Consider the following 26,654-nt stretch of genomic DNA (forward strand, 5'->3'; position numbering starts at 1 on the left):
AGAAGTCTGAAGTAATTCTGATGGGGTTTCCTTTGAAAGTGGTGCGCTGTTTTTCCCTAGCTGCTTTTAGGATTTTTACCTTGGTGTCAATGTTTAGTCTTAATGATAAAATGACTTGGGGAGTTTATCCTTTGGTCTAGTTGGATAGGAGTTCTGTTTGCTTCTTGAATCTTGATGGGCCTTTCTTTTAAGAGACGGGGGAAGTTTTCTTCAATTATTGTGTTAAATAAGTTCTCCATGCCTTTGGTCTGAAATTCTTCTCCTTCTGGTATTCCAATGATTCTGATATTAGGACGTTTAAGTTTAAGTTTAAGACAATTCTCTCATGTTCTGTTCACAGGAACTTTTGAGCTTACTGAAATTTTTGGACTCTCGAACTGTTTCTTCCATCCTGTCTTCCAGATCAGAATTTCTATCTTCCACTTTGCTGACTCTATTTTTGAGAGCCTCTAGTGAGTTTTGGACTTGTTCAATTAAGTTTGCATTTTCTACTACTTTCCTATGTATCACTTCCATCGCTTTGTCCAGCTCCCTTTTGGTCTCATTTTCTGATTTTCTTGCTGATTCTTGGAAATCATCCTTGTATTTCTTTATGTTTTCATTTAGTGGGGCCAGCTGATTTTTAAGGTCCTCTTTTTTTTCACTCTCCCTCAACAGTCTTAGCTCTCTTTGAATTCCTTCCAGTGTCTTATCATATTGCTCTAGCTTAGTGATGGTAGCATCCATACGATTATCTATCCTTTCTAGCTTTCCTGTCAGTTCTAGCAGTAGTTTGGTCAGGGTTGCATTGTTCATTGCTTCCACTTGATGTTCTGATCCTAAACACTCTTCTGTGTTTTGGTTAGTTGTGATCCTTGTTGGACTGGGTGATCTGTCTGGATTTTCTTCCATTTTATTTTTCGTGTTATTTCTTTTGCGCTGTGGTCTACCCATGTCAGTGTATGGGCAGGTAGGTGGGTGGAGCAGCCTGGGATCTAGCTTTATGCAAATCCAAGGCAGCCTGGGGCAGTTGCAAGCAGCCTGGATTTTTGCTCACTTTTGCCAAAGCCGCCTATCTATAACCTGCCAGGGGCACCAAAGTTGCCTGAATTCTCACCCAGTAATGCACCTAAGCTGCCTGCCTTTGAGCTTGAAAGGGGGCTGAGGTATCAAGCCCTGAAGGTGCCCAGACTCTGGCTGGGTACTCTGGGGTCTGTAAACAGTCTGTGCTCTCCCGCCTCAGGGGAGTTGGAGATGGGTGGCGATGTACAGGTAGGGGATGGCCCCTGCGCTGGCACTAGTGACTCAGTGTGTTCTTGTGTGGCTCTTGCTGTGGGAGTGGGCCCGGTGCACGTGCAATTATAGTGCAGAGGCAGATGATGTGGGTACGGAATCAGGACACAGTAGAGGCTAACCGGCGACAAGTAATGTGAGCACAGCAGCAGGGGATCTGGCAGCCACCTATTCATGGCAGGGGTGGCCCCCACAGACCTGCAAACCGAGCACCACATGGCTGTACTACTCGCAGGATCAGAGATCAAGGGCGAGGTAGGAGGTCTCAGCTTCAGTGCAGCATGCTGGCAAGCGTGACTGGTGGGTGCCTGATCAGAGCACAGCCACGCGGTACGTGTGGAAGGTGCGTGGGCGGGTGGGCTGACGGAGGGCGCGGGGTGTGACGGGGTGTATGGAGCGAGTGGGGCACACGGCGGTGGGGTGCACGGGGTGCGCTGGGGCACCGGGCAATCAGGGTGGGGCGTGTGGGAAGCAGCAGGGTTCAGGGGACGTGGGGTGGGGTGCCCTGGAGGGGTAGGGGGCGTGGAGAGCTCTGGTCGGTTGGGGGGGCGAGGGGCGCGCCTGGGCGCGGGGGGGGGGGGGCGCACGCACAGGGGGGTTGTGCGGGGTGCGTGGGGCACCAGGGAGGCGCGGGAGGGGGTGCGGGGCACACGGAGGGGGCACAGGGCGTGCAGTGGGGCATGGAGGAGCATGCAGGAGGCGCGGGACGCGTGGGAGGCCGCGGTTCATGGGGCGTTTGGGGGGCGCAGGGTGCGTGGGGGGGAGGGGGCGCGGTGCACACTGGGGTGCAGGATGCCACGGGGTGCTCTGGACAAGCGGGGTGGGTGTCGTGGGGGTCGGGCGGGGGGCGTGGAGCGTGGAGGGGGGTGGAGCACGCTGAGGCATGCGGGGCGCTGGACGCACAGGAGGGCGCTGGGGGGGCACGAGGCACGCGGGAGTGGGGTGCATGGGTCGCAGGGTGCGCGTGGGGGTGCGGGGAGAGCGGGCCACGCCTGGGCACGCAGGGGCGCGCTCGGGACGCACGGGGGCGCATGGGCCTCGTGTGGCGGGGGGACGTGGGGTGCGCGGGGTTGGGGGGGCGGGAGGCCCTGCGGGGCACAGGGTGCTTGGGGTGCGCTGGATGCACCGGGGCGCATGGGGGTGGGTGCACGGGCGCACAGGGGGGGCGGAGTGCTCAGGTTGGCGCGGGGTGTGCGGGATGCTGCGGGATGCCCACGGGCGGGGTTCTCTAGACTCGCGGGGGGTGGGGGCAGGGGCGGGTCGTCCGGTAGAGGGGGTCACAGGAGTCGCGGGTTGCACGGGGGGGGGCGCAGAGCATGCTGAGGTAAGACGGGGCGCGGGAAGCTGCAGGATGCCGCGGGGAGCTCTGGGCGACGGGGGTGGTGCGGGGCGGGTGTGGGGGAGCGGGGGTGCAGGGCACACCTGGTCGCCCGCGTCGCCGGACATCGCGGGGCGCATGGGGCACGCCTGCCGCGTGTGGGTAGGGAGCGTCGGGCGCACGGGGGGGGGGGAGGTCAGGCATGCGGGAAGGGGGCTTGAAGCCTGTGGGGGTAGGGCGCGGGGGTCTGGGGGCACAAGGGGGGGCGCAAGGGAGCGGGGCAGTTGGGCGCCCGGGGCGTGGGATGCCGCGGGGTGCTTGGGGAGCGCCTGACGTGTGTGGGTAGGGAGCGTGGGGCGCACGGGGGGTCGGGGCGCGTGGGGTGGGCTCGAGGCGCGTGGGGGTGGGGCACAGGGGTCTGTTGCGCACGGGGGTTGCGTGGGGTCGCGGGGTAGGCCTGAGCGCCAGGAGCGCGGGACGCCGTGGTTCACTCAGGCTGGGCCTGCCTTGTGGGGCCTGCTGGTGGGGGGAGGGGTGGGGGGTACGCGGGCCTGGGGCTCGGGTGTTGTGGGGCACGTGGGGCCGCTGGGGCGGGTGGGGCTTGGTGTGCGCAAGGCAGCCGGGGCGCTGGGGTGCCAGGCTGCGCCGATTTGGCAGGTCGCGGTGGATCGCCGCTGTCGGGGTGGCGGGGCCTGGGTCGCGGAGGTATGTGATTCCCTCTTTTACCCCAATCTGTGCCCTGCCTCTTGCAAAAATTTCCTGATTTCCCTTGAATACTTGCCTTTTTTTTTCCTTGTTGTCTGTAGTGCAGCTAGGCGGTCACCATCTTGACCAGATGTCTCTTTGCCAATATTTTGTTGAGAATTTTCGCATCTAAGTTCATGAGGGAAATTGGTCTGTAATTTTCTTTTTTTGTTCAATCTTTGCCTGGTATTGGTATCAAGGTGATGCTGGCTTCATAGAAGGAGGTTGGTAGGATTCCTTCTTTTTATATTTTATGGAAAAGCTTAAGAAGCAATGGTGTTAGTTCTTTCCTGAAGGTCTGGTAAAATTCAGCAGTGAATTCATCTGGACCTGGAATTTTTTAATTTGGGAGATTTTTGATAATTGCTTAGATCTCCATACTTGTTAGAGATATATTTACGTTGTTAATCTCATCTTGATTTAATTTAGGTAGGTCATATAAATAAAGGAAATCAACCATTTCTTTCACATTTTTATACTTAGTGGAGTATATGTTTTTATATTATGTCCCTATGATTTTTTGAATTTTTCTGGTACTTGGTGTAATGTTGCCTTTTTCATCTCTTATTTTATTAATTTGTGTCTCTTCTCTCTTTCTTTTGGTCAGATTTGTTAAAGATTTATGAATCTTGTTTAACCTTTCAAAGAACCAACCCTTTGTTTCATTGATTCTTTGGATTTTTTTGTTGTTGTTGTTGATTCTATTTTATTAATTTCTGCCCTAATCTTTATTATTACTTCCCATCTACTGACTTTTGGTTTGCTTTGTTCTTGTTTTTCCAAGGCTTTAAGGTGAAGCATTAGGTCATTTACTTGTGACCTTTCTAATTTCTTAATATAGGCACTTAAAGCTATAAATTTACCTCTTAGAACTGCCTTCATTGTGGCCCAGAGATTTTGGTATGTTGTGTTCTCAATATCATTTGGCTCTATGAATTTTTTCATTTCCTTCATGATTTCTTCATTGACCCATTTTTCATTTCATCGTGAATTGTTTAGGTTCCATGACTTTGTGTATGCTCTATAGCTTTGCTTGCTATTCATTTCTAGTTTGATTCCATTGTGGTCAGATAAAATGGAAAGAATTATTTCAATTTTCCTGTATTTGTTAAGATTTGCTTTGTGTCCTAATATATGGTCTATTTTAGAGAATATTCCATTTGCTGCTGAAAAGAACGTATATTTTGCAGCATTTGGATCAAATGTCCTGTATATATCTGTTAGGTCCATTCCTTCTATGACCTCATTTAGTCCAGATGCCTCTCTGTTTATTCTTTCCCAGGAAGACCTGTCAATTGATGAGAGTGGGGTGTTGAAGTCCCCCATTACCACTGTGTCTGGTGTTATCTGTGACCTTAGTTCTAATAGCGTTTGTTTGATGAATTTGGGAGCCATCATGTTAGGTGCATATATGTTTAGGATTGGAATGTCCTCCTGTTGGAATGTGCCTTTAATCAATATAAAGTGACCTTTCTTATCTTTCTTGCCTAATGTTGGAATGAAGTCTACCTTGTCAGATATTAGTATAGCAACCCCTGCTTGTTTTCTAGGCCCACTTGTTTGAAACACCGTTTTCCAACCTTTCACCCTAAGATAATGTCCATACTTTGTAGAAAGGTGAGTTTCTTGGAGACAACAAATTGTAGAATCCTGCTTTTTAACTCAGTCTGCAAACCTTTGTCTTTTGGTTGGGGCATTGAGGCCATTGATATTAATAGATATTATTGAAAGGTGTGTATTTATGTTTCCCATTTTCTTTTTTAGTTCCAGTTCTACCTTTGCTCTCTTGTGTTAACTACTATTTGTGTATCCTTTTTTTTTTTTCCAGGTTCCTTATATGTGTGTTTATCCTTCTTTTCTGCATGGAGGATTCTTTCAAATATTTTCTGGGGCTAGAGAGATGGCTTAGTGGTAAGTGCTTGCCTGTGAAGCCTAAGGACCCTGGATTGAGGTTGGATTCCCCAGGACCCACATTAGCCAGATGCACAAGGATGCACACACATCTGGAGTTCATCTGCAGAGGCTGGAAGCCCTGACACACCCATTCTCTCTCTCTGTCTCTCTCTCTGCCTCTTTCTCTCTCTGTCAGTCTCTAATAAATAAATAAAAATAAATAAGTTAAAAAATTATATATACATTTAAATAAAATATTTTCTGCAGAGTTGGTTTTATCTTCAAATACTCTTTTAGGCTGCTTTTGTTGTGAAATGTCCTTATTTCTCCATCTATTTGAATGGAGGGCTTTGCAGGATAACGTAACCTTGGTTTACAGTTGTTATCTTTCAGAACTTGGAATACATCACCTTAAGCCCTTCTGGCTTTTAAAGTTTGTGTTGAATAATCTACTGTAATCCTGATGGGCTTGCCTTTGTAGGTAACTTGATTTTTCTCTCTAACTGCTTTCAATACTTTTTTTTTTTTTTTTTGGATTATGTGTTTGGTAGTTTGATTATAATATGGCAAGGACAGGTTCTTTCTAGGTTTTGTCTGCCTGGGATTCTAAAGGATTCCTGTATCTGCATTGGCACCTCTTTCCTAATTTGGGGGAAACTTTCTCCTATGATTTTGTTGAAGATGCCTACTATGCCTTTGGAGTGAATTTCTTCTCTTTCTACTATGCCCTGAATTCTTATGTTTGATCTTTTTATAGTGTCCCAAATATCTTGAAATTCCCATTCATACTTTTCTATTAGTTTGTCATTCTTTTTGTTGGACTGTATTAGAACTGCCACCTGGTTTTCTAGCTTAGATATTCTGTCCTCTCATTCATCCATTCTACTGGTGAGATTTTCTACAGAGTTTTTTATTTCATTAATTGTGTTCTTCATTGCTAGTAATTCTGACTGGTTTTGCTTTATTATTTGTCTTTATTTATGTCTTGTATTGCCTTCTTTATTTCCTTAAATTGGTGTCCTGTGTCTTCTTTGATTCCTTTGATTTCGTCTTTGAGTTCCTCTTTGACTCCTTTGATTTGTTCTTTGTCTTCTTTGAACATATTTACAATCATTCTTTTGAAATCTTTCTCAGACATTTCCTCTTACTCGTTCTCACTCGAGGTCATTCCTGATGCATTAATACTTTTTTGGTGGATTCATATTGTCTTGATTTTTAGTGTTTCTTGTGCTTTCATCTTGCATTAACTTAATGCTTGGATTTTCTAGTTTGCTGGGTATTCTTAGCTGTATCAATTGATCTGATGTTATATATCTTCAGGGTAGGAGCTTAAGGTGTTAGGTGTGGATCTTAAGACTCTCAAAGTATCTAAAAAGGTTTTCCTAGGGTTTGGGTTTGTCTGCTATGGGCGTATTCAAGTAGGCTGAGTGGAACAAATACAGATAAATTCTAAAATTTAACTAAACAACGTACACATTCAATGAAAAACAGCACCAAGTATTTATGCAAGAGTAGGTATTATAACAACCAGATCTTCTATCAACAGAGAGGTTAAGATTTCTGGTCTGTTAAGGGTTCCAAGTCAGCTTGCAACCAAGTGAGACTCTTCCCTGGTGTAAGCCCAGTTACCTTTCTTGATGATTTTGGTCTCAGTTATACTGTTCTCTGCTTGCATCCCTCTTTGGTGCCCTGTGGGATCAAATAGGCTGGCTCGATTGCTGGACCGCTGTTCTGTTTTCTGGAGCTGGTCACTGGCATTTCCTGTGAGGCAAGCTGAGCCTGGCAACTGTGGCTGCACAGACCTGGCACTGACACTGCTGGAGCTGCTGCTGTTGGAACCCCCACTGCCACTGCCACTGCTGAAGCTACCACTGGTGGTTCTGCCACTGCTGTAGCTGCCGCTGCTGCTGCTGCTGGAGCTGGAGCTGGAGCTGGAGCTTCTGCTGTGCTGCTGGATCCGCCACTGCCATAGCTGCTGCTGCTTCTACTATTGGCGGCACTGCCAATGCCAGAGATGTAGTCATAACCGGAGCCACCGATTCTGCTGCCACCACCACTCCCACTGCTGGAGCTGGAGCCAGAGCTGCCACTGCCGGAGCCACTTAGGCCTGCCTGTGTGGGCTCTGGATCTCTCCTTCTCTGCTACCATTTTAATTTCTTATACACCTCACTTTTTAGTAAAAGTGTGTATTTTTCTGGGTATTCTTTGCCTTTTCTCCCCTAGGCTGCTTTGGTGTGGATCCTAAGCCACTATCTTAACTGGAAGTTTTAAATGACATTTTATTTTAATCCTACATTTTATGTGATCTACTTGATACATTAATGTGTGAGATTTCAATAACAAAATAATGGGTTTGGGCATGTCATATTCTTGCTTTGTGCTAACAAGCACTCAATAGTTTGGATGAGCATTATTTCCATGATAAACACTATCTTTCATTAGGCAAACAGAATCAGCCTCTTTAGCTTATTGCCTGCTTTCTATTAGCATCACACTTAAACAAAATTTTAACCAATTGAGCTAACCAGCTTCTGCATGTTTTACTAGAAACTCACTGTTGATTTGTCAGTGTAGCACTGTAATCCTTAAAAACAAAACCAAAAAAATGGTCAAATTTCTGTTTATATTGATTCACAATTTTACATTGACACATATTATCATTATTCAATTTCTTTATTTATTTATGCGTATGTATGGGCTTGCCATTTTTTTGCCACTGTTAATTACCAACAGCCAGACACATGTGCTACTTTCTTTTCTTCTTTATTTATTTATTTATTTATGTTTTTGCTGAGTTTACATGAATTTCGGAGAATTTGAATTCCAAGCCACCAAGTTTTGTAAGCAAATGACATTAACCACTGAGAAATCTTCCCAGACCAAATTATGATTACTTTTATATTTATTAGATTTTAAAATTCACTAAAGTGTACTTTATAAAATGCACATACTTTAAATGGATTCATTATATAACCACCAATAATACAACAAAATCTTCCCTCATTTTCAAATTCATCCATTATGGAAAAAAATAAATTCTTAGTTTTCACTATTAATTAGTTATGACTTTACTAGAGTTTCATAAAAATGCAACCATGTAATATCTACTTTTCTATGTGTGGTAACTTAACTAGATTATTTAGATACTAAGTTTCAGCCATAATATAATCTTATTTTTCTTTGCTTCCTATCTACCTTTGCCCTTCCATTTGGTGTGATTTTCATTCTTTTTTGTGGGGGTACAAATATTAGCAGCTAAGTGAGGCAGGAACTGGTGTAGGACAAGCTCTTGCATTAACTCACCTTCAGTGTCCTTTCCTTTGACTGCAGTATTTTTTTTTTTAATGGAGATGTTCAGATTCTGTGGACATTTCTTGTTATTTATTCATGGCCTGCACCAGTGGCTGACTTGTGGAAGCTTGTATAAGTTTTTCATTTACTAAGTAGTGAACTCATTGCATTGGTTTTTCAAAAGGTGCTCATTATACTCCTTTGTTTTAAACTTATCGGTGCAATGCAGAACCCAGCAGAAAGCAGAATTATAATGCTTAGTAAAAATAACATTTATATAAACTGAAATTCTCTCAGGAATGCTATAAAAAAAACCAAATGCGGGATGACAGAGAAAGGCATGTAAATGACATAACCCCAGATTTAAAAACAAAATCCATAAGGATTAGATTACTTAAGGGTTGTTCATGAGCAGCATTAAACACAGGCATAGTGTGGCCCAAAGTGAACTTTAATGTAATATATATTACCCAATGTGAAGGGAGGAAGTTATGAGGAGCCAGTGACAATCAGTTAGCATGCAGTACATATATGAATGGAGAACACACCAACAGGAAGACTTAGGAAACATGTTAATGAGAGGCAAATCATGGTCACAGATGATAATTAAAACATATTGTGGTTTCTTTCAGATGTACTTAAACATCTCATATCTCTCACTTTTAATATATGCTGAGATGTTCAGGTGAAATTTTGGGGAATTACATTATATTTCTATCTAATCTGCCAACCAATCATAATATTTCATGTATGTTTTATTGACTTGAGAAAAATTTCAAAATAACCATAAACTACTATGATTTCCATCATGTAAATCTATTAGGTTTATGCATACTTTGAAGTAATATTGTCATTGACATGCAAATCAATTTAAGTGGAGAGCTATGGTATATAAGGTTTAAAAAGGATAAAGTTATATTATAGTACAAAATTTAAAAATCTTAATACCCAATAAAGTTAACTTTGAAGTTTTTCAGTAAACAATGTTTAGGAAAGAAATACTACTTAATCATTAAAATATTTGCTAGATATGCAAATGCTTTATATTAGTTCAAATAGTATCTAATATTGTCTAAATTACTATTTTAAACTCATTCAAATTTTATTATGCATTTACTTAAATGTTCTATGAATCAAATTGCATTACTTATTTTAACTTTGTGTACACTTTTCAGGAAACATTTCTTCTAGAAATTATTGGCAAGAACACACATACACATTGGTTCTGTGAAGATGATGCATGGGTTATCATATGGAAGATGAACTATTAATATCAAGAAGTGCTGCCAATATTAGAATTCAAATAGTACATTGTGGAACATACATAAAGATATATGATATAGAAAATAACATTTGCAGTAAGGACAAATATGGTGATAAAGCTATTTCAATGATAAGCCATAAAATGGGTAAGCACCCATTTAATTCTAATTTCAAATAATACATTGAGTTTTTGTTAACCGAGAAATGAAATAAACATAGTTTTATCTGTTTTCACTTTACATTTGCTGAGAGAAAGTTATGCTGTTCTGCATATCTTAGAATATATAAGTAAAGATTTCCAGTTTTTTTCACAAGGATAATCTTTTCATGGTTTTGTAATGTTACCTCATTTTTTTGCTTTTTTGAAATACATATTCACTAAAAGAAAATAATGGCTAAGTTTAAATAAAGTATTGAATGTGTGTGTGTGTGTGTGTGTGTGTGTGTGTGTGTGTGTATGCACACGTGAGTATGTATGTATGAGCATGAGTGAATGGACATTCCGGGTCTTCTTGCCAATGCAAATGCACCACAGACATATGTATGACATTTGCATCTGGCTTTATTTAGGAAGTGAAGAATCAAACCCAAGCTGACAAGCTTTTCAAGCTAACTCCATGAGCCACTAAGCCCGTACGTATCTCCGTAGCCCATGGATAGGAATTTCAAGAATCTGTATTTAAGTAAATGACTAATGCTGTCATGTAGAATGACAATATAATGAAATATATTACCACATTTGTGTCTCTAATGCATCACCAAAACATTATAAAGCTTTAAATGATGTTTATAAAGAGGTAGAATAATTTTAGATAAATTCAGTATTACTTCAAATTACAATAAATCAAGATTACTTTTCACAGTTCAAAGTCTCATAAAATGTATTTTTAATATATTTATAAATGTATTCTCTAACAAATTTTCACTATTTTGTTTGTTTGGGTAGTGTTTTTTTTTTTTTAATTATATTTTGAGGTAGGGATTCACTCTAGTGCAGGCTGACCTGGAATTCACTATTAAGTCTCAGGCTGACCTCGAACTCATGGTGATCCTTCTACCTCTGCCTCCCAAGTGCTGGGATTAAAGGCATGTGCCACCACACCCAGCATGGTTAGTGGGTTTGTTTTGAGACAGACTGGTCTTAAATTCACAGTGCTCCTACCTCTGCCTTCAAATGTATTGGTAATATAGGCATATACCACTGCATTGTTCCATAAGGTTTTATCTTAATAATATAATACCACAATCATAGCGATAAATTATGGAAGCTGGAAACACAAAATCAGTTCATAGCTTTAAATTTTTTGAGAAAGACCCAAAAAGCTGGAGTATCATTATCAACAGAAAGAAAACCTATAGGGTGAAAGAAAATATTGGTAAACCATATATATGATTCATGGTTAATGGATGACATAATTGTGTGTGTGTGTGTGTGTGTGTGTGTGTGTACACGCTGAACACAATTAAAGAAAATATAAATATTTAAAATTTTGATAAAGAACTCTTTTAGACATATTTTTGAAAAGTTATATTAAATGGCATTAAGAACATGAAAAGATGACCATCAAGAAACTGACATTCATAACCACAAGGAGATATGGTCTCCCACTTACTAGAGTTGTTACTTTTATAATATGAGAGATAAGTGTTGCAGAGATCATGGAGTAAACAGAAATACTTTATAGTGTTGATTGGAATGTGAAATGTTATAGCAATAGTAGAACATAAGTACCAAAGTTTCAAAATTAATAATAGAAGAACCAAATGGTCCAACCATCCCACTTGTGGGTAAACATCCAGAATAACTAAAACCAGTATATTAAAGAGCTATTTGTATTTAAATACAGAATTATGGTAAGATAAAATAGCTTTAAATACCAGATATTACCACATGGTCATAGCTGGGAACTATAATTATCTCAAGTATGATCTGTTTATTATATAGCCACATTTGTGTGCATCTATTCTGCATATTAAGCATATAATTGTTAGCATTTTTATTTGCACCTAATCACTACACTTAGTGATGCATTTCAAAATGTATTTTCATATACAAATATTCCATGTATTTTCACCAGTTTAATTTTCATCCCTGTATTCTGATCCCTTTTGAGCCCACACATCCCATCATTAGACACTTCATTTTCCATAACAGTCTTGCCTCTTCTTTCATGTCATATATACATGATTATTTATATTGATTTTTTAGAAAATTAGGATCCACAAAGTTTGGCTTATATTGGTTAATTTGATTGTTTCCATTTATGTCCATTTTCCAGTAAATTACATAATTGTATTCTTTTTTGAAAAATTTTATTTATTTATTTATTTGAGAGCAACAGACACAGAGAGAAAGACAGATAGAGGGAGAGAGAGAGAATGGGCGTGCCAGGGCTTCCAGCCTCTGCAAATGAACTCCAGATGCATGCGCCCCCTTGTGCATCTGGCTAACGTGGGACCTGGGGAACCGAGCCTTGAACCGGGGTCCTTAGGCTTCACAGGCAAGCGCTTAACCACTAAGCCATCTCTCCAGCCCCATAATGGTATTCTTAATGACTAAAGTAAAACTCCATTATGTATATATACTACATTTACTTTACTCATTATTCAGTTACCTATCACATGTGTGATTTCATATCTTGACTAATTGTGAGTAGTACTGTAAGAAACAAGGATGTACAAATATATCCATGACATGTTAACTTAGAGTCTATTAGTTATATGCTTTGAAGTAGTATAGTGAATTCATATAGCAGTTCTATTTTTAGATTTTTAAGTAATCTTCATATTAATTTCAATATAAGCTGGACTAATTTATATTCATAATGGCAGATAAAAGGCTTTCCTTTTCCTCATATGCTTGTCAACATTTGTGTTTATTTGTTTTCTTAATGATGGCCATTTTGATTTGCCTGAGATGGAATCTAAATGTAATGCTTATTTACATTTCCCTGATGACTAAGCATAGTAACATTGTTTTATCTATTGAGAACTGTTTGCTTATTTAATTTAACCCACGAATTGCTGAGGTTGTTATAGATTTTTGCATACCTTATATATTCAAAGTGCTACTCCACTATCAGATATAGAGCTCGATAAATTTTCTCTGATTTCATAGACTGTTCTTCAGTTAATCAATTCTCTCCTCTACAGAAACTTTTAATTTCATCCTATCTCATTCATCAGTTCTTAGTTTATTTCCAGAGCTATTGGAATTCTTTTGAGAAAGTGCATGTTAATCATATGTATTCAAATATTTTCCTGTAGCAGTTTCAGAGATTCAGATGCTACACTAGGGTCATGATAAACTAATTTTTGCACAGAGTGAGAGATAGGAATCTAGTTTCATTTTTCATGTATATATTCCTGGGTCTTCTATTCTATGCCATTCATCTATGTGCCTGTTTTTGTGACTTGTTGCTCTTGACTACAACTTGAAATCTAATATTATGATTACTTCAGCATTGTTACTTTTGTTCAAGAATATCTTGCATATTTAGGGTCTTTCATATTTCCATGTGAATTTTAGTACTAGTTTTATTAGCATAAAGAATGACAATGGAAGCCAGGTGTAGTGGTCCAAACCTTTAATCCTAGCACTAAGGAAGCAGAGGTGGGAGGATTGCCATGAGTTTGAGGCCAGGCTGGGACTACAGACTGAGCTCCATGTCTGCCTGAGCTGAGTGACACTCTACCTTTAAAAAAAGAGAGAGAGGGCTGGAGAGATTGCTTAGTGGTAAAGGCACTTGCAAGTGAAACCTAAGGACCCATGTTTGATTCTCCAGTACCCACATAAGCCAGATGCACATGCTGACATATGCATCTTGAGTTTGTTTGCAGTGGCTAGAGGCCCTAGTGTGCCCATACACAGTTCTCTCTCTCTCTCTCTCTCTCTCTCTCTCTCTCTCTCTCTCTCTCTCTCTCTATTTCTCTGTCTTTGTGTGTGTCTTTTAAATAAATAAAAATGAATATTAAAAAAGAGAGCTTTAGGGTAATATAGACATTTTTACAATAGTAATTCTGCCATTTTATGACTATGGTACATCTATTTGTAATGTCTTTTTTAATTTCTTTCTTCAGAACTGTAAAATTATCACTATAGAGGTTTTTTGAATTTTTGAAACTATTGTGGATAAGATTATTTTACTGATTTTCTCTTAGCATATTCATTATTGTTATATACCAAAACTACTAATTTTGGAATATTCATTTTGTATCCTGATACATTGTTGAAAATGTATTAAAGTGTGCATAATTATTGAGCCAGTACTTTGTTTTTTATGCCTTTTAGTGTTTGCTTTATGAAATTCTGGAAGGAGTTTCAGTGCATAAATATTTACTGTTGTCACTTCTTGCTGAACTGTTCCCTTTATTAATATGCAATGCCTATCTTTATCTCTACTTCTTTTTTTTTTTCTCCAAGACAGGATCTTTGAACCATGCTAGCCTAAAACTCACTCTGTAGCCCCATGATAGAGTCAAATTCATAGATATCCGAGCACCTCAGCTTTCTAAGTGTGTCACCATACCCAGATCTATCTTTATTTCTTCTGAGAAATTTTGGTTTGAGGCTACAGTATCAGATCAGAGAATGGCTTTCTAAGCTTGTTTGAAGTTATCATTTCCTTAGTAATTTGCTTTCAAACTTCTCATACTCAAATTTAATATGTATTCCCTAATTATACAAGTTTCTAGAGACAATAGATACTTGGATATCCTTTTTTGTCTAGTCAGTTAGAACCTTCTGATGTGTTAAGTAAAGCCATTTGAATTCAAATTAAAATTGAGGAATGTTTGTGTTACTTAAGATTTTGATGAATGGTGTGATGGGTTGGTTTCATGGTAGTTCTTCTTTTCTTCCTCTGCTTGTGTTGATGTTTACCAACATCCTGCATTGGACATGATTGACTGCTCATCTGCAGATTTTAGGGAGTAAATTCTTTCCTGAGTTCTCATGTATAAAACTTTCTTACTTTTCTATGCATGGCATTCCTTTAATATTTTTCTGCTATGTTGGCTTGGTTTTAATTAATTGCTTCAACTTCTGCTTGTTCAAGCTAGGGGTATCAGAATTTAAGTCATGATGTGTAGGAAGAATGGGATAAGAGGGAATACAATGAGAATGAAAAGTATATGAGGTAGAGGTATGAAAATCAATAGATAAAATATTGCATGTTAGGCTTAGAGAAAAGAAAGACACACACAAGTGCCTTTCCATATGAAATAACCATGTAGAGTACAGAAATATATAAACTAAGGGAAAGTACAGAATTAAAAAATAGCTGGCTATTGTGGTACACACCTTTAATCACAACAGTCAGGAGGCAGTGGTAGGAGGATTGCCATGAGTTAGAGGCCAGCCTGAAACAGTGAATTTCAAGTCAGTCTGAGTTAGAATGAGACCCTAACATGCCAAAAAAAAAAAAAAAGTATATATGCTCAGGAGATGGCTTGATGGGTAGTGTTTGCCATCAAGCATGAGCGCCTTAATTTAGATCCAGAGCACCTACATAAAAGATGAGCATTATAACATATGTCTAAATCTCAGCACTGCAGAAGCAGAGACATGAGGCTTTCTACTACTTACTGGTTAGTTAGTCAAACTGAATTGGTAATCTGTACATTCAGTGTGATACCCTCAAAAAATAAGTTGGAGAATGACTGATGAAAGCACCCAACATTGATTTCTAACTTCCATATGCATGCACACATACACACACATCCATGCACCTTTGTACACACAAGTGTGCCAATATATATATATATATATATATATATATATATATATATATATATATATATGTATGTATGTATGTATGTATGTATTATCTATCTATATAAACATATACATATATATGTATATATCACATATATATATTCAAGAAACAACACTTAAAAGACACATATTTATATAAAAATAATCAAAGGTTGTATACACACATATGTAAATACAAATGAGCAATGAAATGAAGTAGAAGGGATTTATGTTCTCAGGATATGCTTCTACCTGTTTTGAGTGAATCCTCACCAACCATTGACCTTAGCTGTATCAGCTGTATCTGTGGTGCTACTGCACCAACTTCTGTCACAAACTTCTGTGATCTGCACAGCTCTTCCTTGATGTAGTTGGCACTAGTTATGTTCAGAATATATCAGTGTGAGACTCCTTCAATGACACTTATATATTTCCCCAGTTTGTGCAACTTGGTGTCTATTACTCCTATGCAGAGTAAACAAGTTCCAGGTTTGATAGGGTTCCTTCCAGGGTTCCAATGGATCTTTACTGCCATGGGTCAACAGCAGGGTGTGGAAAAGTGATTAACAATGTCAACTTCCCAAATTTAGGCTCACTTACACTTTCTTTGTGCCTGTTGATTGTTGAGCCACAATTTGCTCTCAAATTCTGGCAGGATGAGTTCAGCTCTGCCAAACTCTCAGCTCTTCCTGGATCCAGTGCTCTGTGTTCTAAATTCTGAAGTCTCACTTGCTCATTTGGGAGTGGCAGGAAGATTATGGGCTTTGGGAATCTCTCAATTCTGTATTTTCACATCCCTTTTCTATAGCTTGCCTGTGGCTTGCTGTGTTCCTATTTTCTTTGTTACTTGAGTTAAACCTCCAATTTGGGTTTCCAATTTGTGTTACTCCGGAGTTTCACTGGGAAGGCTCCTCTAGGTTCCAGATGCCTCCATGGCAGGATTGAACCTTGCAGGAGGTGCTTGCTGTGGCTGGGCCTAGATAACTTTGTGGAAGAAATCACACCTAGTCTTACTTCCACTCTTTATAGCTCCTTTTCTTGTTTTGTTGATTTTCATCTTTTTATTTCATCCAAACATCAAGTCTCACAAACCTTCTTTCACCTCATGATTTTCTCTGTGGTGATCTATCACGTTGGTCTTCTTCCTTTCTACATAAGTACTACAGGTTCCTGGGCTGGAGACATGGCTTACCGGTTAAGCGCTTGCCTGTGAAGCCTAAGGACCCTGGTTCAAGGCTCTGTTTCCCAGGACCCACATTAGCCAGATGCACAAGAGGGTGCACATGTCTGGAGTTCGTTTGCAGTGGCTGGAGGCCCTGGTGCTCCCATTCTCTCTCTCTCTCTCTCTGCCTCTTTCTCTCTATGTCTGTCGCACTCAAATGTAAATAAATAAACAACAACAACAAAAAAAAAAAGAATTACAGATTCTTGAACATTCCGACACAGTGTCACGCATTATTTCCACCTACTCAGATCTCAGACTGTATGTTACCCCAATGGTAACAACACTGGCTTTACTGATACTCCAACTTGAATAAAATGTTTCTTACACCTTCTCAACCTCCATATATTTAAGAGCAAATTCTACCATTTCCTTTTTATGTAGCTCTTGGATACTTACATTGTTTCTTCTTACATATACAAATAATCTGTCTCTCTTGATAATCTTTACTGACATAACATCACTGATTAGTATAAAATGATCAGGCATATTTCAAAATCATTATATTCATCTACTCTTTCTAAAAGAACCAAGAGATATTTATATATCTTTATTGCAATAATATGGTGAGGGGCAATTTTTAGTCTATCCCACCTGGAAATTTTTATCTCTCCAAGTGATTTCAGTTGTAACTTACACTGCTGGAAAGTTTATATTATCTCTATCAACATGGATGATTTTGAGGTAGTGATTTGCCCCATCACCTTATTACTCTGATAAAAAAGTATCATTGATTTTTGCTTCACTCAGTATTTTTCTTCTTCTGAATGTAGAAGTGAAGATAGCCAAGCTCTTTTCATAGTGACCTAAATACTGCATCTGTTCTATTTTAAGCCTGTTCAGTTTGTATAAATTTATAACATCTGTGGGGTCCCTAGTTTGAAGTTTCAGGTGAAACACAGCTTAAGTTAATGTGGTGGGTTCTTAAGTTTGGTAAAATTACATTTATTTTTGGAGTGTACATGTATACATGTACTCATGTATGTGACTATGAGAATGCATATACCATGCATGTGTATATGTGAAGATCAGAAGGCAACTGTAGATATCAGTTTTTACTTTCTACCTTGGTTGAGGTAGGGTCTCTCACTGTTTACCACTGTTATTTTGGAAGTTTTCCGATCTAAGCCATAGGCATGCTAAAAATAAAGATGCTGAACTCACAATATCCAGCTTTTTGTTTTTAATGTGAGTTCTGAGAATCCAAACTCAGGTACTTAAGGTTGTGAAATCTGCACTTTATACACTGAGACATCTCCACACACTGCATTTTGAAATCTGTACAAAATCAATTACATCAATTATTCTGAAATAAAGTTATCAATTTTTTTCAAAAATTAGTAAAATAAAGAATAATTAGAACCTTTTAAGAATATAACCTATAAAATTGTTATCTAAAAGTACATTATATGTAATGATTTATGTTCTTTCATCATATTTTTATATGTATTATTAAAGTGCAATTATATATAAACAGTACATATTCTATGTACATTATCTGATGAATAATGTACACATTCACATAATAATGAAACCATAAATATGAGTAGGTAAATGTTTCCTCATCACTGTGTAGTGTCTACAAAACATAACAGCATGATATTTATACTTTTAAAATGTTAAGTGCACTTCTGGCCAAGACAGTGACTGCCTAACTGTGTGCACCACACAGCCCTGGGGACAAAAGGCAAGGCATTAAGGGTTCACTGGGTCTTTTAGGGGAGAATAGATTGCCAGTGGGAGGGCACAAAGGGGACAAAATAGGGTATCCCTGACTCCTTCACTTACAGGTAGCCCACCAGTCCCCCAGTACCCCCAAGCAGCCAGGGTACCCACAGCCCCAGCTTCCAGATACACTTGCACTTACTGTAGGAAAGGGGCCCAGGCCATCATAGTTCCACTTGCCTCACTGCACATGGGTGATCGCCCTGCTACCCCTGCCCACTCGTGACCTTGGGCAGGCTCCACCCACTAGCACTCTGGAGCTCAGGCTCCATTTGCCCACCATACCTGCACCACTGGTGCAAGCCTAGCATCCTCTGTTCATTTGCTCACTTACTGCTCCAGCCCGCCCATTCATGTATGTGCTCAGGCCCAGTCCACATGCCTACGGGAGCTCAGGCTCACTCTGCCTATCCGTCTGCACCAGCTCAGGTGCAAGCCCCTCCCTGTCTGCCATGCAGGCTGACCACCATTGTCCTGTTGCAGGGGAGCTCAGACTGCTTCTGGTTATCAGTGTTCTGCCATGTCCAAACTTAGGTTGATTTGCTTCTTGGTGCTTCAGTATCCCTCTGTGCATGAGCACAGGCAGCTTTGATACATAACCATGTGAAATCTCAGGCAACTTTGGTGCCCCTGACAGGCAGGAGCTCAGGTGGCTTTGATAAATGAGAACCAAAGTTTGTACTGCTTGGCATTTGCCTCAGGCTGCTTTAGCTTTCCACTATGCTTGAGCTCAGGCTGATCCACCAACCTATGTTTTATTATTTTATTATGTTTTATTAGTTCAAGACAACTCAGCCCATTTGCTTGCCTGCCAACTAGTCCAGGCCCCAAGAGGCACCACTTCCCCCACCCATCAAGACCACAGTCCTACTCTCCCTGACCATACACTGTGATGGGCAGACCACAGCACAAAAGAAATAACATGAAAAATCAAATGCAAGAAAATCCAGTTAGATCACCCAGTCCTACAATGAACATCTCTAATAAAAACATAGAAGAGTCATTAAGATCACAAAACCAAAATGAAGCTACAAGCAATACAACCCTGACCACGCTACTGGTAGAACTTGCAGAAAAGCAACAAATAATCATGTGGATGCTGCCATCACTAGACTAGACCTCATAGATAAGAAAATGGAAGAAATTCAAAGAGAGTTAAGAGATATTAAGGAGAATGGAAAAAAAAGAGGACCTCAAAAATCAGCTGGCCATACTAAATGAAGACATAAAGAAGTGCAAGAATGATTTCCAAGAAGCATCAAGAAAATCAGAAAATGATGTAAAAAGGGAACTTGACAGAGGGATGGAAATCATATATAGAAAAGTAGTAGAAAATCCAAACCTAATTGAACAAGTTAAAACCTCTCTAGAAGTTCTCAAGAATAGAGTCAGCCGTGTGGTGGACAGAAACTCCGATCTGGAAGACGAGATGGAAGAAACAGTTCAAGAATTCAAAAGTTTCAATAAGTTCAACAATTTCTGTGAACAGAACATGAGAGATTGTGGAATACCCTTAAACATCCTAACATCAGGATCACTGGAATACCAGAAAGAGAAGAAATACAGACCAAAAGCATGGAGAAACTATTTAACCAAATAATTGAAGAAAACTCTCAGACTCTCTGAAAAGAAAGGCCCATCAAGATACAAGAAGCTAACAGAACTCCAAACATATTGGACCAAAAGAGAAACTCTCCAAGACAGATTGTCATTAAGACTCTAAACATTGATACCAAAGAGAAAATACTAAAGAATCTAGGGAAAAACAGCACATCACTTTTAAAGGGAACCACATCAGACTTCTCAATGGAAACCCTGAAAGACAGAAGGGCCTGGAATGAAACATTGCAAAGTCAAGGAACCTATGGTTTCCAACCCGAACTACTCTACCCAACAAAAGTATCCCTCATAATAGATGGTGAAAGAAAAACTTTCCATGACAAAATTCAGCTTTACAATTATATGAACACAAAACCAAACCGACAGAGAGTATTTCAGGAAATTCTCTGCTCAGAAGATTCAAATAATCAACCTCAAATGCCTACAAGAAGCAGATCATAATAACAAAACTCAGAGAAAGCACAAAAAACTACAAAGTCCATGAAAACACCAAACCACATTTACCAACACGATATGGCAGGGATCAAATCAAACCACATACCCATTACCCTAAATATTAATGGCCTTCATTCACCCATCAAGAGACTCAAGCTAACAGGATGGATCAGAAAATAAGACTCCTCAATCTGTTTTCTTCAAGAAACCAATCTCACCACTAAAGACAGACACCTCTGGGCGAAAGGGTGGAAAACAATATTCCTAGCAAACAGGAATAAGAAACAAGCAGGCTTAGCTATATTAATATCAGATACAATAGACTTCAAACAAAAATAATCAGGGCTGGAGAGATGGCATAGCGGTTAAGCACTTGCCTGTGAAGCCTAAGGACCCTGGTTCGAGGCTCGGTTCCCCAGGTCCCACGTTAGCCAGATGCACAAGGGGGTGCATGCGTCTGGAGTTCGTTTGCAGTGGCTGGAGACCCTGGCACGCCCATTCTCTCTCTCTCCCTCTATCTGTCTTTCTCTCTATGTCTGTCACTCTCAAATAAATAAATAAAAAATGAACAAAAAATATAAAAAAAAATAATAAAAAAATAATAAAAAAAGAAGCCACTACCTCCGTATCAAGGGAACAATCCATCAACAGGATATTACACTCATAAATTTGTTAGCACCAAACACAGAAGCACTACAGTTCATAAAGCAAAACCTACTTGACAATAAAACAGTAATAACCACCAATACCATCATAGTTTGGGACTTTAATGCACCATTATCACTAATAGACAGATCATTCAAACAGAAACTCAACAGGGAAGTAAGAGAGCTCAATAAAACATTATATTATTTAGACCTAACAGACATCCACAGAACATTCCATCCCAAATCCACAAAAGACACATTCTTCTCAGCAGCCAATGGAACTTTCTGTAAAATAGATCATATACTGGCTCGAACAGCCTGCCTCCATATATTTAGGAAGATTGACATAATTCCCTGCATGATATCAGGTCACAATGCTATATTGCTAGAAATTAACAACAAAAGACCCACCAAGAATCCCATTGGTGAATGGAGACTAAGCAGCACACTTTTAAACAATGAATAGATAGTGGACAAAATAAAAAGTGAAATTGCTAAATTTCTAGATATGAATGACGATAAGAACACATCACACCAAATCTTATGGGACACAATGAAGGCAGTTTTCCACAGAAAAATCATAGCACTCAATGCCTTAATAACAAAGACAAAGAGATCCCAAATCTGTAACCTAATAATCCACCTAAAGGCAGAGGAAAAGGAAGAAAAATCCAACCAAAAAATTCCAGAAGGAAAGAAATAATTAAGATCAGAGAAAAAAAATTAATGAATTGGAAACTAAGCAAACAATTAAGAAAATTGACAAAACAAAGAGCTGGTTCTTTGAAAAAGTAAATAAGTTTGACAAACCCCTGGCCAATTTGATCAAGGAAAAAAAAAAAAAAGAGAGAGAGAGAGATGGTTCAAATTAACAAAATTCAAAATGAAAATAGACAGATCACAACAGACATAAGTGAAATTGGGAAAATCATCAGGACTTATTTCAAAAACCTCTATTCCACAAAACCAGATAATGTGGAGGAGATGGATAAATTCCTGGACACATACCACCTATCAAAGCTAAACTCAGAGTAGATTAATATCCTAAACAAACCTATCACACTCATTGAGATTTGAAATTTTATTAAAAAAAAAAAAACTCCCTAAAAAGTAGTGTCCAGGACCAGATGGCTTCTCAGCTGAATTCTATCAAGCCTTCATGGGAGAAATAAAACCAATCTTCCTCATACTGTGACACACAATTGAGAACAGGGAAAGCTCTCCAACTCCTTCTATAAAGCTAGTATCACCCTAATTCCAAAATCAGGCAGAGATGCCACAAGAAAAGAAAACTACTGGCCTATTTCCCTGATGAACTTAGATGCAATGATCCTGAAAAAATCCTTGCAAACAGAATCCAACAACACATCAAAAGCATTATCCACCTTGACCAAGTGGTATTCAACCCAGGAACACAGGGGTGGTTCAACATATGGAAATCTGTCAATGTAATACACCACATAAACAAGGTTTAAACACAAAAACCACATGAACATTTCGATAGATGCAAAAAAAAGGCCTTTGACAAAATATACCATCACTTCATGATTAAAACATTGGAGATAATTTGCATGGTTGGTTCATATTGTAACATAATAAAGGTGATATACAAAGCTCCTAAGGCCCAAATAATACTTAATAAAGTGAGACTGGAGGAATTCCCATTGAGATCAGGAACAAGACAGGGTTGTTCACTCTCACCTCTACACTTCAACATCGTACTGGAAGTCCTAGCTTAAGCAATGAGACAGGAGAAAGAAATAAAAGGGATACAATATGGAAATAAAGAAGTGGAGTTATCCCTATTCACTGATGCCATGATTATATACATAAGAGACCTGATAGACTCCATCTCAAAACTCCTGAAGGTGATTAACTACTATAGCAAAGTAGCAGGATAAAAAAATCAATGCATAAAAATCAGTAGCTTTTCTGTATGCAAATGGCAAAGATACAGAGAAAGAAATAAGGAACATGGTCCCATTTTCAATAGCAACAGAAAAGTAAAATAGGGAACTTCCAGTTAAGATGGCAGCATAGGCACCACGCTGCCTAGGTGGGACAAAGACGAAAAAAAAAAAAAAAACTCAGCAAAATACACACTTTTACTAAAAAGTGAGATGTTTAGGAAATTAGAACAGCAGTGGAGAAGTAGAAGAGATCCAGAGCATCCAGACACCTCACAGGGCGGCAAAAGTGGCCCTGGCAGATCCACTGACCATGGCAGCGGTACACCAGAAAGCTGCCAGGATTGGCTTGAGATGCAGGAAAAAGCCAGGTGAGGGGAGCTTCCACTCACACCAGAGCTCTCCACAAACTCTAAAAATGTTCAGGGAGTGCAGCAGTGAAAAAAGGAGGAGCAGATCACAAGGTAGAAGAACACGAAGAACAGCGAGAGATCTAGAAGAGCTGTGGCTTGCTCCTCTCTCCCACCACCTGTGCACAGGTCCCATTAACAGAGCAGCGGTCCCGGGACCCGGCCACACCAACTTGAGCTGACAGCAGGACCCAAGCAGGAGCAGAGTCTGGCAGTAACACCAGTGGCTCTAGCACCAGCAACAGCAGCCCCAGCATCAGTGGATCCAACAAGCAGCTTCAGCAGAATCAGCAGCAGTTACAATGGCAGCTTCAAAGGCAGCAGCAGAGGATCAAGCAGTGACAGCTACAGCAGCAGCGGAGGCAGATCCAGCAATGGCAGCTTTAGCCGCAGAAACAACAGATCCAGCAGCGGTAGCTTCAGCAGCAGCAGTAGTGGTTCCAGCAGTGATGGTGCTGATCTGCAGTGCCACAGTTGACAGGCTCGGTTTGCCCCACAGGAAAAGCCAGGGCCCAGCTCCAGAAATCAGAACAGTGGCCCAACAACCCAGCTAGGAACTTGACTGAGACCAAATTCATCCAAAAAGGTAACTGGGATTACACCAGGGAAGGGTCTCACTTGGTCACAAGCTGACTTGGAGCCCTTAACAGACCAGAAATCTTAACCTCTTTGTTGATAGAGGATCTGGTTGTTATAATACCTACTCTTGCATAACTACTTGGTGCTGTTTTTCATTGAATGTGTACGTTGTTTAGTTAAATTTTAGAATTTATCTGTATTTGATCCACTCAGCCTACTTGAATACTTCCTTAGCAGGCAAACTCAACCCCTAGGAACACCTTTGTAGATACTCTGAGAGTCTTAAGAGCTACACTTAAAACCTTAAACTCCTACCCTGAAGATATATAACATCAGATCAAATGATACAGCTAAGAATACTCAGCTAGCAAGAAAATCGAAGCATTAACTTAATCCAAGATGCAAAAATATGTACATTATAACACAAGAAACACTAAAAATCAAGACAATATAAATCTACCTAAAAGTATTAATGCATGAGAAATGACCTTCCATGAGAATGAGTTAGAGGAAATGCCTGAGAAATTTTTCAATGGAGAGAGTCTGGAGGAATTCCCATTAAGATCAGGAAGAAAACATGGATGTCCTCTCTCATCTCTGCTTTTCAATATAGTACTGGAAGTCCTAGCTGAAGCAATAAGACAGGAGAAGGAAATAAAAGGAATACAATTTGGAAAAGAAGAAGTTAGGTTAGCTCTATTCATTGATGACATGATTGTATATGTAAGAGACCCATGAGACTCCATCTCAAAACTCTGGAAGGTGATTAACTCCTATAGCAAAGTAGCAGGATACAAAATCAATGCAGAAAAATCAGTAGCATTTCTATATGCAAATGACAATTATACAGAGAAAGAAATAAGGAACATGGTCCCATTTTCAATAGCAACAAAAAAACTAAAATACCTTGGAATAACCTTATCCAAGGAAGTGAAAGATCTATACAATAAAAACATAAAAACACTCAAAAAAGAAATTGAGGAGAACTTGAGAAAATGGAAAGAATTCCCATGCCCATGGATAGGCAGAATTAATATTGTGAATATGACAATCCTACCAAAGGCAATATATATATTTAATGCAAATCCAATTAAAATACCTACAGTGTTCTTCACAGAGATAGAAAAAAATGATCTCAAATTTCATATGGAAAGGCAGAAAGCCTCACAAATCCAAACATATCCTGAGCAAAAGAAATACCTCTGGTGGCATCATCATACCTGATCTAAAGCTATATTACAAAGCCATAGTAATAAAAACAGCATGGTACTGGAATAAAAACAGGAGTATAGACCAATGAAATAGACTCGAGGCCCCAGCCTATGGGTCAAGTAACTATAGCTACTTGGTATTCTGCAAAGGCCTGAAAAATATAGGCTGGAAAAAAGACAGCATCTTCAACAAATGGTGCTGGACAAACTGGATAACCACATGCAGGAAACTGAAACTTGATCCACACATTTCCCCATACACTACACTCAGATCCATATAGATCGAAGACCTCAGTAAAAGACCAGAAACTCGAGTACTACTGGAAGAAAATTTAGGAAGTACTTTCCATGATATAGGTATGGAAAAAGACTTCCTGAACAAAACCCCAGTAGTTCAAGATCTTAAACAGTCACTCAAAGAAAGGGATCACATGAAGCTGAAGTTTCTTTACAGACAAGCATACAATAAGCAAAGCCAATAGATTACCCACGGAATGGGAGAAAACATTTGTGGGTTATCCAACTGATAGAGGCCTAATCTCTTGAATCTGCAAAGGACTCAAAAATCTAAACTGTAAGAAGTCAAACACCACACTAAGAAAATGGGGCAAAGTGCTGAACAGGCAGTTCACAGAGGAAGAAACACAAATCGCAAACACACTTAAGAAAATGTTCATCATCCCTAATCATCAGAGAAATGAAAATTAAAACAACTAAGAAATTCCACCTTACCCCAATAAGGATAGCAAACATCAAAAAATCAAACAAAAATAAATGCTGGTGAGGATGTTGAGAAGTAGGAACCATCATCCACTGTTGGTGCGAATGTAGGATGGTACAACCACTTTGGAAAGCAATATGGAGACTCCTGAAAAAGCTGACTATAGAGGTACCAACAGACCCAGTTATTCCCTTACTGGGCATCTACCCTAAAACCTTCAAACCACAGGCCAGAGAAATTTGCTCAGACATGTTTGTAGCAGCTCAATTCATAATAGCTAAGAGCTGGAATCAATCCAGATGTCCATCACTAGAAGAATGGATAACTAAGATGTGGTATATCTACACAATGGAATTCCATACAGCAGTAAGAAAAAATGGGTGAACCTGGAAGAGATCATTCTCAGTGAACTTACCCAATCACCGATAAAAGAAGTTGCCACATAGCCTCACTCATCTACAGCACCTAACCTGAATCTCCCCAAGATACCTTACATCACCAGCAAGCATCTCATGTACTAGACACTAGGATGTAGTGGAAGTAGTGGAGGGCATCGAAGGGGTGGGATACACTAATGTAAAACCAAACAGCAATGGTACCATAAAATTCTACTTCCTAAAAGGCAGACCAAATGGTTGAA

At 39.8% G+C, this 26,654-nt stretch overlaps 1 pseudogene; it reads left to right on the forward strand.

Annotated features, from left to right (window-relative positions):
• The first annotated feature begins 23,805 nt into the window (after nucleotides 1–23,805).
• Nucleotides 23,806–26,654, forward strand: part of LOC101617729 — a 38,673-nt pseudogene continuing 35,824 nt past the window's right edge.

Source organism: Jaculus jaculus, chromosome X (assembly GCF_020740685.1).
Source record: "Jaculus jaculus isolate mJacJac1 chromosome X, mJacJac1.mat.Y.cur, whole genome shotgun sequence".
NCBI lineage: Eukaryota > Metazoa > Chordata > Mammalia > Rodentia > Dipodidae > Jaculus > Jaculus jaculus.